Source organism: Abrus precatorius, unplaced genomic scaffold (genome assembly GCF_003935025.1).
Source record: "Abrus precatorius isolate BTA unplaced genomic scaffold, Abrus_2018 Scaffold3, whole genome shotgun sequence".
NCBI lineage: Eukaryota > Viridiplantae > Streptophyta > Magnoliopsida > Fabales > Fabaceae > Abrus > Abrus precatorius.
Window position 1 is genome coordinate 34,911,070 of NW_020874373.1, and position 13,080 is coordinate 34,924,149.

The window sequence follows — 13,080 nt, forward strand, 5'->3', positions numbered from 1 at the left end:
CTTTTCCATTCTAAAAACTAAGTTATTTCATTTTAAAAACTCAACTAACTTTTATTTTAACCAAGCACATTTTGTTTTGAAAATTATATTTAAAAATAAAAAATTTAAAACTTACAACTACTTTAAATGTATCTTAATTTTTCAAGTCAACAGTGATAATTTTATATTTTCATTTTTAAAAATCCACCATAAGGTCTACTTTAAAGGATTAAAATTCTTAATTGCTATATTATATATTAAACGAGCATATACGTGACATTTTTGGATTTTATTTTTTTCAAAATAATTATTGACGAAAGTTTAGAGGAGACAGTCAAAACTGTTTTTATATGATCTAGACATGCAATTTTACTACTTACTTATAACATGTCAACGGAAAACATGAACAAATTTTAAGAAACTTGGTATGGAGCTGGTTAATCTACAAGCTAGCAGAGTCTAGAGCGAATGATTGTCTTACTAGTTTTATATTTGCTACATATTAATTCACGATTGACAACAAAAACAGTACTTTAAAGAGGTTAAAGGTTTGACCGTCGTATATGCAGAGAGTTTGAGTGGGGCCCCACGACACAGCTACCGAGCAACGTTAGGCAAACCTATGACTTTGTTTCTTCAAAATGAAGATGTTGACGTGGGCATTGCTACAAAGCATGCTTTGTAGCCAATTCATGGCTGAGTCTGAATTAAAGGATCCTGATCCCCTGCAAAAGCATAATATAGACCAGCTTATGCAGTAGATCCACCTACACCCCTACTCCATGCCATGCTCACCAAAAGGGTTCTTCACTTAACGTTTGTTTGCCAACTCCCATATCCCAAAATCACTTTTTTATTTTCAGGTGATGCTCTTTCCACTTTTGGGATACAAGGAAGTGCTCGTTAGTTTATTGTTAAAGAATGTTGATTTTTATATATTAAAACTTTAATTTTTTTCAAAATCAGCATCTTGATGATCTTTAGTGGTTATTAAATAATTATATAGTTGATTAAAACTTATCATACGTAACAATGGTCACATCAGTCAAAGATGTCAAATTCAACACTTGCATCAATATAAACACCAAAATAATAAAACAAATCATAAAAGTTTAAGTAAACAAATTTAATGATTGACCACTCAATCATAGTTAGTAGTAAAAATTAATTGTAAATAAAGTAAATTTGAATATAAGAGTACTTCTGTTTGTGAACAATTAACTTCTCTCGCATTCTTATTATATGTCTTATGTTTTGTATGTATATATATATATATATATATATATATATATATATATCTTATTTATTTTTAAGAAATGTGTTAGGTGTGGAAGTTATTGAACATATTCAAGTTAATTTGTCAAATATTCATTACAAGTCGTTTGACTCATTTTGTTGACATCGATTTTATCTAAAGAAAAATAAATATGTATTCATGTTTATGCGCGGTATGATGTATAACTGTGATAATATAATAAATTGATGGTATATATTAATTTCATATACTAATAAAGTTGTGTATTAGTATGGTGTAATATCATTAGTATAAATATACATTATTTATATTAATAATTTTATTTCTGATGAAAAAAGTTTATATTAGTGGGGAAAAGTTTAACGACTACCTATGTATATGAGTATATACATTATTTTCTTTTAGTTTTGAATCCTTCTAAAGAAGCATGTAAAAGTGTATTATTATTAAACACGAGTGCTAATGTACATCTTACTAATATATTAACAAATGAAACTTTTAGAAATGCTTTAATAAAGCCAAAATTAGAATCTATTCATTAATGTTATTCTTAAAAATAAAAGTGAAAGTAATGGCAAACTGTGTGTGGGAGGGAGTACGTACAAGTGTGTGGATTAGATCCATCAATACTAAGAGCCACAATTGGCAAACTTGCATTCGTAAATATTTTTAACAAATGTTAAAATTTATTAATTAAACTGTTAAATCATGTGATGTATATTACTTATTACTTTAAATATTTCAATTAATTTATATTAAAAGATTTAAAACTGTTTAAAAAAACAAGTGTTATTTTAAAGCTATATTTAAGTAAACTTAAAAAGATTAATACATAATTATAACAGTTACGATTTAAAATTTATAGATCAGGTAACTCGTATGTTATCAAATCATTTAACCTAATATGTTAAATTCGATTGATTTTAACACTCCTAAATGTGGCGTCTGATATGCATGCTGAGCAAGAGGTCCCTTTTCAGCTTTTAGCTTTGACAATTAATAAGCATTACACCCAGAAAATACATAAAGCTGGTAGGGTCCCGTGATAACAACTGAACATAATACAAATTGGATCACTGATATTAATTGTACCTATTTAGATGCCACCCTTAATTAGTAGGATCTCTTTCCAAGGCCTAATCATGTTCAAAGCCTGGGTCCTACTCCCACTCTTATTTTTTCCCTCTTCCTAATATAAGATTTAAACTTTATATTTTAAATTTAATTTTTTTGTTAGATCTAATTAAACTCGATATAAATTATGTTTAAAAAATTATTGATTTTAAACACTATTTTTAGAATTTTAAATCAAATAACTTATTTTATCAACTATAATAAAATGAGGTAGAGTTAGGTGCACCATGTATTGAGATGCAACTATAGTGCTTCACATTGGATACATAAAATTGAACTTCAATGGGCATATAATGCTTTTAAGTCAAGGAATCAACTCCTACGATGCTGACAAACAATATTAATTTGTGAGAAAAAGAGGGGAAAATTGACTCTTTTTTTATTACACGTTTTTTAACCTAAAAAGATGACTTTGTAGGCTAGTTGGGAAGCTTGATGCTGCTTAATGCTTGAAATAATCACATAAGATGGATGTTATTAATCGTGTGAGGTCCTTAATTCTTGAATTCACCGGAATCTCTTATAACTACTTCAATTAAGGTTACACTAAATAATTTATTTTATTATAGAGGATAAAAATACCTAGAATTACAACTTAATTAAGGGAAAATTTGATGTATAATTTTTTATATTTGTTAAGAATTATGTTTTTTAAATTATGTATATTTTAAACAAAAATCTATTTTTAGAAGCATTAAAATATATTTGAAATATTTTCAATAATTTAAGAATATTTTTGTCTTAAGTTTGATTTAAATATTTCTTTTTATAAATATTAATTAGAGTACGTTCTTCAGTGTCCAATCATATGTTAAGGACACTGAAGGTGCCCCGCTCAAAACTTTACACTACCTACTAGGCATGTACTGAGTACCGGAAAGCAATAAAAAATTTAAGGATAAGATTTAAGTATAATTTTCAAAAAAATTGTATTATTTTTAATTGAATTTAAAATTTTATTTTAGCAGCTCATGTTAATTTTTTATTGTCTAAATTACTAAAATAAAATTATAATTTTAATTAAAAATAATATTAAAAGTACTTATACATTTATACCTAAATTATGTCCAAATCAAAACTACAACCATTAATTACAACATTTTTCTCTTCCATAGAAAGATAGAGGTCACTACAATCTGAGCAACAATGACTATGCCCAAGAAAAAAAAAAAACACTCAGCAATTTGTACTAATGACACAACTTGATTTTTAAGAGATTAATTCATCCTTGATTTAACAAGAGAGGTTTGTGCAAGAGTATATATAGGTCCTTTGTTGGTATGTATGAATGTCATTTGAAATGTGTATGAGAAGGTAACATCTTAATTTGGATGAAAGGATGCTATTTGAAGGTACATGTAGTGTAACAATACTTGATATTATTGTAAATTTTAATGTGATAATGGAACCCTTTTTATACAGAACTCATTTTGGTGCTTGCCTTAATCCTTTAGCTATCTTTTGCAGTATACTATTATATATACGATCTGAAAGTAGATGGAGATAGTATTTTGAATAAAAAAATTAATATTACTAAAGATCACTTTTCCCATTCTAAATCGTAGTAATCATTGGGGAACAAATTGGCAAACACATTCAACTCTATACGATATATATACATGGAATAAAGAAAGTAAAATCACAAATGCAAATACTGTCGCACTTTGCTAATCATAATATACCGATACATCAACCAAGCTTTCAACCTTCTGTTTAGGGACTTCAACTTCGACTTTTACATAACCAAATACCACAAATTTCACATTCCTATACTGTGTTTTTGCTTAATCTGGGTTTCTATCAACTTTATTGTTTTATACTGATGATCTATTATTTTTTTTCCATCAGTAATCTCCATTTTAATAAAGCTATAAAATCCCTTTAAAAATACGTTACATTAATCTTGAAATTCATGACCACATGTTACATACAAACAGCTTCAATTGTCCACCCGTTACAAAAATTTACAAACCCTTTTTTTCTTGATGATTGTACTATACCATCAACTCTTGAGTCCCGTTGATTCACAGCACCTTATGTAGCCACATGCCTATTATAGCGATAAATTTTATTGACATTTTTAAGGTGTGATTCTCCTTTTTAAAATGAAGCCTGACGGATTGGAGGAAAGAACTGTGAAAAGTTTTACCACCTCTAAATGCAGCTATTTACAGTTGAGAGCAACCACTTTCATAACTTTCATTATATTGTAAAAATACTCATAATATTATATTAATAATTTTTATATTAAATAAATAAATATAAATGATAAACAAATATCTTGTTAACACAAATTTAGTGATAAATAAAGATATAAAAAAATTAGTAAGTAATACATTTGAAAAATAAATAAATTTCTTATATAATTATGACAAACTAATTAATTGAGTGGTGATTTTTCTTATGAAAATGTTATATTGCCATTTAACAATTGCACCAATATTCCAAAGCCAAATGGATAACCATAAGCAGAAAATACTCCAAATGAAAGAGTATGTATGAAACGAATGGGTGATTTGATCTCAGTAATAATTCACCCCGCAATGGACACCATAGCGTCTAAATCAAAGATAATTGATAGCCCACGTGTTGCAGACAACTGCTTGAGATCCATATCCATTACCAATGACAGAATAAAGAGATAAATTACAGTTTCAACATTGAATTAGGATGATATATATTGAAAGTAAAATCGTTCTTTGCATTAGTTTTACTATCCTCTCTTAATTATCAATTATTCTCTGAACATAAAAATATTCAATGCTTTAATAGGAGAATTGATTTTAGTACTATTTTTTTAATTTGATTAACTCTTGAATTTAGCAGGAAAAGGTAACAGCACATTATTCCTAAAGAATACACAAATATGCATGAGTGTTGGTTAGGCATCCTGTATAGTCTCTTTCCATAGGACCAAAATTTTATGTTGAAAAACATATATTCAATTTGATGTTGAAATAAAACTTCGACTCGCAATTATATACAACTATGTGAACATCAAGTTTGACAAAAGTAAATAAGTTAGATAAATTTACCCACTTCAAGAGTTGGGAAATTTATATTTGATTTTAATCATTTTAAAATTAATTATATTTGTGTATAAAATACTACCTTTGTTTATAACTATATTATTGATAAGAATATTTTAGATAAAAATGACTTAAACAACAATGATAATAAATACATGAAGGTAACTTTCTTGTAAATTAACATGATTGAAGGACATTTGTATGCAATTTAGAAAGGTGAAAAATATAAGTGTATATATTATAACAGGAGTGTTGAACAGCATGCGAAATGAAAGGTGCCCAGTGGTCATTCAAGAGTCTATGGAGACATAGCTTAAAAGCGAGTGGTCCTTTTGGATGTGGAGGAAGAGAACAAGTGGAAGACAATGTTAACGAGAGTTAGAACATCTTTCTAAATTAGAAACTGCAGAGGAGAAGCCAAAGAAGCACGGTTTGGTGCATAGCATGTCATGTGCCCACAAGGCTAAGATATTTGGTTCATTGAGAGGTCCATAAGCCATAATAATGCATCAATCTCTCTGCCACTGTTATATGCGTATGACCCACCAAAAAATCCCGCATATACCGCACAACACAGCTTCATGTGCAGAGAAAAAGGCATTTCTCATGATCCGGAGACACTTTGGTACTTTGGGGACTGTCAGGTAGTTGTTTCATCGCATTCATGCTAGCTGGCTTCTTGCTTAATTCATTACCACCCTATACATTATAAATACATACGACATCTTCTTATTCCATTCTATCTCTCTAAAGAAACTTTTGTTTTCTCATACACTTTTAAATTTTGAAAAATCCTTCTAATACAAAGAAGACTTAGATTAAATAAATAATTGTTAAGTGATATAATGTGATAAAAATAATATCTTTAATAATATCAATGACGATGACTCAGTGAACGTCTTGTCGTTCCTTGAGTCATTGTTATTGACATTTTTAATCTCTAAAAAATATTACTAATTGAGTATAAAGTGAATCAATCATTCTGAGTTTAAAATGTGTGAGAGTATATCTAATGTCACATTTTAAATTAACATGAGCAATTTATGTAATACTATATTTAATTTGACTTATTTATATTTTTGTTTCTAAAAACTTATATTTTTTGAATTTAAATTTAAAAAAAGTTATTAAGATTTTGTCCTACTATTTTAAACACATTAAAATTAATTTTAATAATCAACTTAAATATGTTAAATGATGAATTGTGTAATGAAATTTCAGCTCATTGTTCAGTCATGTCATTTATATTTGATAATTATTTTTAATAGTTTATTATTTATAATTTAATGTTATAAAAAAAATTATATTTTTAAAGTCTTAAAGAAGTTAAAAAAATATATAAATCGAACGTTTAACCATTAAATCAATCATAAACTAAAGATTGATGGATCTGATCATACTCTAAAACAAGTGTTATTAAAAATTGAACGTTGAATAAACCAGTTAAATTGGTAATCGATTCTAACGATTCAAGGATTGGAAATTCAATCTCTAATTCCCATAGCAACATGTGATGATGTGATCGTTCCTATTCACTGGCAATCCTTTTAACTTCGTTGATTGATCTCAAATCTTTACAATAATATTAAACATTTGATATATAATTTGAGTTGTTTGCTTAAATATTGTTCCAATTATTAAAGCTTGAACACATTCACAACACAAGAGACACCGTTACACAAGCAAATCACAAATAGGATACAATTAAATGTATGTATTGTATTACACTCATCCAAATATAATAGAAAAATCTTAGGTATACCAGAATGTTTGGAGGAGTTCATGCTCCCCATACTTGCATTTGGAAGCACCAAATCACATTTTATGGAAAAAAAATAAATTGTGTTTAATTGTTGTCTTTATATCCATATAAACTTTTCTATCGAGGTAGACATTATAGATTAAATTTTATAATAAATTATTTCTGTTTAAATATAAAATCACTTTCCTTCAAGTTTAATTTCAAATTTTGTGAAATTAAATCATTTAAAAATATCTAAAATTAAATTTACATTCATTCAATTATTGGACCGAGCTTTGTTTGCAAAATTGGTACATACTTTGCAATTAAAGCAAAACTTTTGAATTTACGTGAAGGTCTCAAACTTATCAAAGTTCGTAATTTTCAACGTGTTGTGATTAAGATGAATTCTAAAGTAACGGTGCATCTCACTAAGTTAGGTTGTGACACCTCCTATACTTGCTTTTCTCTTGTTAGAGACATTCGTGACCTTACCAAGATGTCGAATATAGTTAGCATTTTCCATATCTTTAGAGAGAGAAAATAAAAAGATTGGACCAAATTTTACATATTAGATACTTTAAAAGGTAAATGATTAATGAAATAAGATACAAAGTATTTATATAATGGGTCTCAAGTTTGGACTACATTTTTTGTAATTTATAGTACTCATTTTATTACAGTTAATGTTTTTATTAGATAGTTATTTTTATTTTTACTTAAAAATTAAAATTCAAATATTTTAAAAAAGAACAATATGAAGTAGGTATTATTATTTTAGATGAAATAGTGTGTTTGAGGAGAAAATTGAAAAAGTTTTCGATGTGGGAGTTTTTGAGAGTGATTTGTATAAGGTGGAAATCAATTCCCATTTTTGTGTTGCTATCTATTAGTTATGATGAGAATTTATTCATAGGTAGCCTCAGTCCCAATGGAAAATTTGAGTGGTGCCATAGAATTCAAAAGCCCTGAGACCTATCATTTCTGGTCCAGCTTTTTGAACTTCAAGTGATAAGGGCTTTCTCGCACTTTTCATCCATTGGTCCCCTTCAAAGAAAAATTTGAATAAGAATAACTTCGATGATGCTACTTTCTCTGCACTGGCTATGTACAATTGATCTTTTGCTGGATTAACAATAATTAAAAGATATATAAAAATAAAAAGATTATAGTCTAAATTGTTAAAGATATTTTCAATAAATAAATCACTAAATTTAAAGTCCACTTTATCCGCACACAAAGTGAAAGATTACTCTAAAATCTATATAATTTATATATAAATTCTCTCAATTTTCGTAAGAGGTTTGAGTCAACGAAAAGATATACATTATTTTACTATTATATAAATTAAAAAAAAGGTTATATGTAAAAGGAGAGAAATATATTGAATGTAATTTCTTTAAATTTTTAAGAAGTAAAAGTGTAGTACCAGTAAAAATGATTCTACTGTATAGTGATATTTACAGTGACAAAAGCAGAAAAGCTAATCCGTTCCTAATTTCAAATAAAAATGCATAGGGCATGCATACTTAAATTTAAGAATAATTACATTTGTTTATAATTGGTACAAGAATATATTTTTTGAAATGAAAAATTATTAAAAAAATGGAAAAATGCTAACAAATATCTTTAAAGAAATGCTTAAGAAAGTTTTTTTTATATATAAAAATACTACTAATATATTTTCACATTTAGTGTAATCTTTATATAATTTAGAGTATTATTTGTTTATTTTAATTACTATCCTTAACACACTGAGCCCAGCAATTAATACCAACTCAAAAAAGTCAGTATAATCCCTTTTAAATTTATGATTTTAGAAATAAACTGTTCTCAAAAAATAACTTCCATTTTTTTACTTTTTTGTCTGTAAATTTTATAATCATAAATAAATAATTATTAAATAACTTTTTATATTTTTAAATTAATAAATAAATACATTTTTATTTTATTTTAAAAAATGTAAAAGAATATAACAAAAATGTTCTTAAATATTGTCCACAAATCAACATTCTCCATCACAATAATAACTAAAAAAGAGAGATGTCTAATATGGAGACACTTTGCAAGGTCCACATTCTACTGAACCGTGCATGCTGAGGTAGGTCCTCTGAAATGGATTGAAGTTTAATCCTCCCACCTTTTTAATTCTTAAACATAACAATCATTTATATTCTAACATAATAGTCATTTTTAATTTGGTTCATACACCTTTTTTTTAAAATAAATTTCAATTAATAAATAAAAATATATTAAAAAGTATGTTACCACTCTTCTTCTTGTTACTATTATTATTTGAGAGTTACATTACCCATTATTTTGGTGTGTGATTTCCTACTTCATAGGAAAAAAAGGTCTAGAATTTGGGCTTGTTGACAATCATTTGTATCTGCTTGAGTTCTTCTTTGGGTCATTAGCATTGTCTTTTTTGTGTCTTGGGCCTAGGCCTTTCTATCTAGTTCTTTTTTTTCAGCTTTGACTGAAAATATCTGGAGCCTAAGAAGAAATGTACGCCCTACACTTTAACTTGAATCTTTGACCCAGAAAAAAAAAACCTGAATCTGACAAATATTTAAATGAGTAGAATTTTATAGTATGGCTGTAGAAAAAAAACTTTATTTGGGCTAATAATTACTTAAACACTAAATAACAATATAAATAGTTAAGAAAAGTATCATACAAAAAAGATAGTAGAATCCTTTGGAATGAGAAAAGTTTCTCATTATTATGTAGTAAGAGAGAAAACCCACTTCAATAATCCCTATGCCTCAAGGAAATAATCTTCAACTGTGAGCTAAGGAATATCCTTATTACACCCCAATTTATATTGGGAAGATCAAGTTACTATGTAATTAAGGCAAGCCTCAAATATAGGAGGAATTTCATGATAAATAAGTGATTGCAATAACTTCCAATTGCCAACAAAACATGGTTGAGTATTGTTTGCTTTCTCTTTTGGTCTATTCCTTTCAGTTTATTTGTATTTTATTTTCTTCTTACATGCTCCTTTGTGGAAGGAGGGCCCATTGCCCTGTCTATGTTATGCTTCCCAACACAAGCACCACTTCAATTAGAGAAAGCGATACATTGCATGATAGATAATCATATTTTCGATATTATTTATTACTATCACATATAAAGACTTTGAATAAAAGCTCACTGGGACATAACTTGTTCACTTATATATGGAGTTAAATTTAAAACAAGGAAGAATATTATTAATTTGTTAGTAATGTTCTATCATGTATGCCTGTCGTTACTTCGATGATTAAACACAAGAGGATTTTTAAATATTAGATAAAGAAATATTAATAATTTACCTTTTAATGTATATATTTTTAACACACTTTTAACTATTTGTTAAAACTTATTGAAAATTATAAAAGTATACGAAGGAAACATTAAATTAAGAGTAATATAGGATAAGATTCGCATGATGTTTAATAGTTTTTGATAAATTTTAATTAATTATTAAAAGTGTGTTTAAAAAAGTGAATCGAAAAGTTTGTTACTAATATTCTTTTCTTATATATTTTAATTGATTAACATTCTTCCATAAAGTAACAATGGTTTTGTAACTTGTAAGTATATTTAACTTTCCAAGACAGGGATGGTTGTTGACGGAATGGATAGCTAGCTTCGATTTGAAACCAAAATTATTGCTATTACTTCTATACAATGAAGCGTATTGATAATATCTTTAGTTCGTATATAACTCTGAATATAGCAGAGTCATAACTAAACTCCTTGTCAATGCAAATAACTTTGAAAAAGAGTAAAACATTTGCACTGTTTTTAGTTTTCCATTCATTATACTTTGGAATGGATTAGGTGAGTAACTGGACTCTATCCCTATATCTTCACCTAATTGTTGTTTGTGTTGATTAATGCTGATATGCTACTATTAATAATAAATAAAACATTATTGTTATCATAAATGCACTGACAAAAACACCTTGGATTTGACTCTTGCTGTTTCTTGATGCTCTGACAGAAAGCACAAGTGCAATAAAAAATAATGTGGGTTTGGTTATTTGCTTCTTTGGGATTCCGTGCAGCACCTCTTTAGGGAGATAGAGGTTGATCTAGGAGAGAATGAGGCAATTTACCAAAAGAGTGGAAGCACTCATCAGGGGTCTTCTCTGTGCAATGTTAAAAATGTGAGTTCTGTTATAATTTCTTTGGGATTCTATGCAGCAATTACTTTGCAACGGTGACCAGTGTTAATTTGGTAGCATCTGGAGAGTCCAGCAGTGCATTAATAGTGTGAAACTTATATATGGACTCATCATTAGTACGTGATCATGAGACTTGAAATTTACATGCATACATATGAGTATTATTGGAAATAATGTTTCATATTAGTTAGAAATAAGAGAAGTAAAGGGAATATAAGCAAGAGAAGTACATGGCCAATTGTCCTACTCATAAATCAAATTTTATGATCAAAACCAATTAGGTACTCTTGTTGGTGCAAGACTTGGATTAAACTTGTTCATGAAAATTATATATGTTGGCCAAAGTTGAATTAAAGCAGCCTTAATTGGATTCAAACCCATGATCAAGTAGTCTTCAAAGAAACTTGGTACCTTTGGGTAATGGTTTCAATAACACATAACACCATGTTCAACCTTGTCCAAATGAGATCCCTAGGAGTCAAATTTCATGGAGATTATATGCTAATTTGTTTTTTATATATGCATCTTGAGAATTGATATTAAATTGACACCGTAAGTAGTTTCAAATCGACATTTCACAATGCTCTTCCAAGACTCGGGGGATCATTCACTAGATTATGATCCTCACTTCCACCTATTTATGAGAGTTAGATGGTCAGGCAAGGGTCTAGCTTGTGGTTGAAGAAAGAACACTTCAAATTACAACATGAATGATATTGCATTTTTTTTAATTGTACATTAAATTGCTTCAAACAATTTTGTATACTTACCCTATGGCCATCAATTTGACCTATAGAATTAATTTTCTGTTATTTATCTGTTATGTGGTTTTGCATAGATCAGTCAATTGAAGCATTGAGCAGTACAATAATTTTCCATGATAATTTCTTTAGCCACAATAATGTGCCAGCTATATAATTAAGCTATTGTAGGTAAATTAAATATAGTTGTTGTTGGAAATATACAGCTGCTAGCTTATAAAAGGAAGAATATTATAAGAGGTGCAGGAGGGGCCTGGAAAGCTTTGCATATCAAACTTGCCTTACAACAAGAGAAATGGGTGGAACATTTAAGCAGAAAGAAAGGGTTCTGAATAACCTGCAATGGGACCAGCCTGGCAGTGGCACATTAGGATAATATGCAGGTTATCCCAAAAGCAAACAATTCTGCTCACCAGAGTGTTTCTTTTAAACTGGGATATGCATTGATTGCATTGCATTGCCTTTTTAGCTGCAGATATCCCTGAAATTCTATATAAAAAAAAAAGGGAATAAAAAACAATACACAATTGTAAAATGGTTGCATCAATTATTTCAAGCATTTTAAAATTATAAAATTTTATTAAACATGTATGTATGTGTTATGATAAAAATACAAAAGTATAATAAATATTTTTTTGTTAATAGAGTTTTATTACTTTTTCTTGTTTAAAATCAGTTATAAAGACTAATACTAATAAGATCATTTACGATTTGATAATTTTTTATTTTACTTTTATTGCTTGAATCTCGCTGATGATAAAGGACCAGGAAATCAGCACATGAGAAGTGTCTTGATTTTAAGGGATTGATTCCCATTGTTCTTTTCTTTGATAATGCTATAGATATAATAGCAGAATTAATACATTTAGTAAAAAGCTGCTAAATATTTAGATTTGTGAATTGTGAGAAAAATTTTGATGGTCTAGTCATGTGAATCAAATAATATAGAAATTAGAGGTGCATGAGTGTTTAATTGCTTAATTAAGTTTTTGTAGTAACTTTG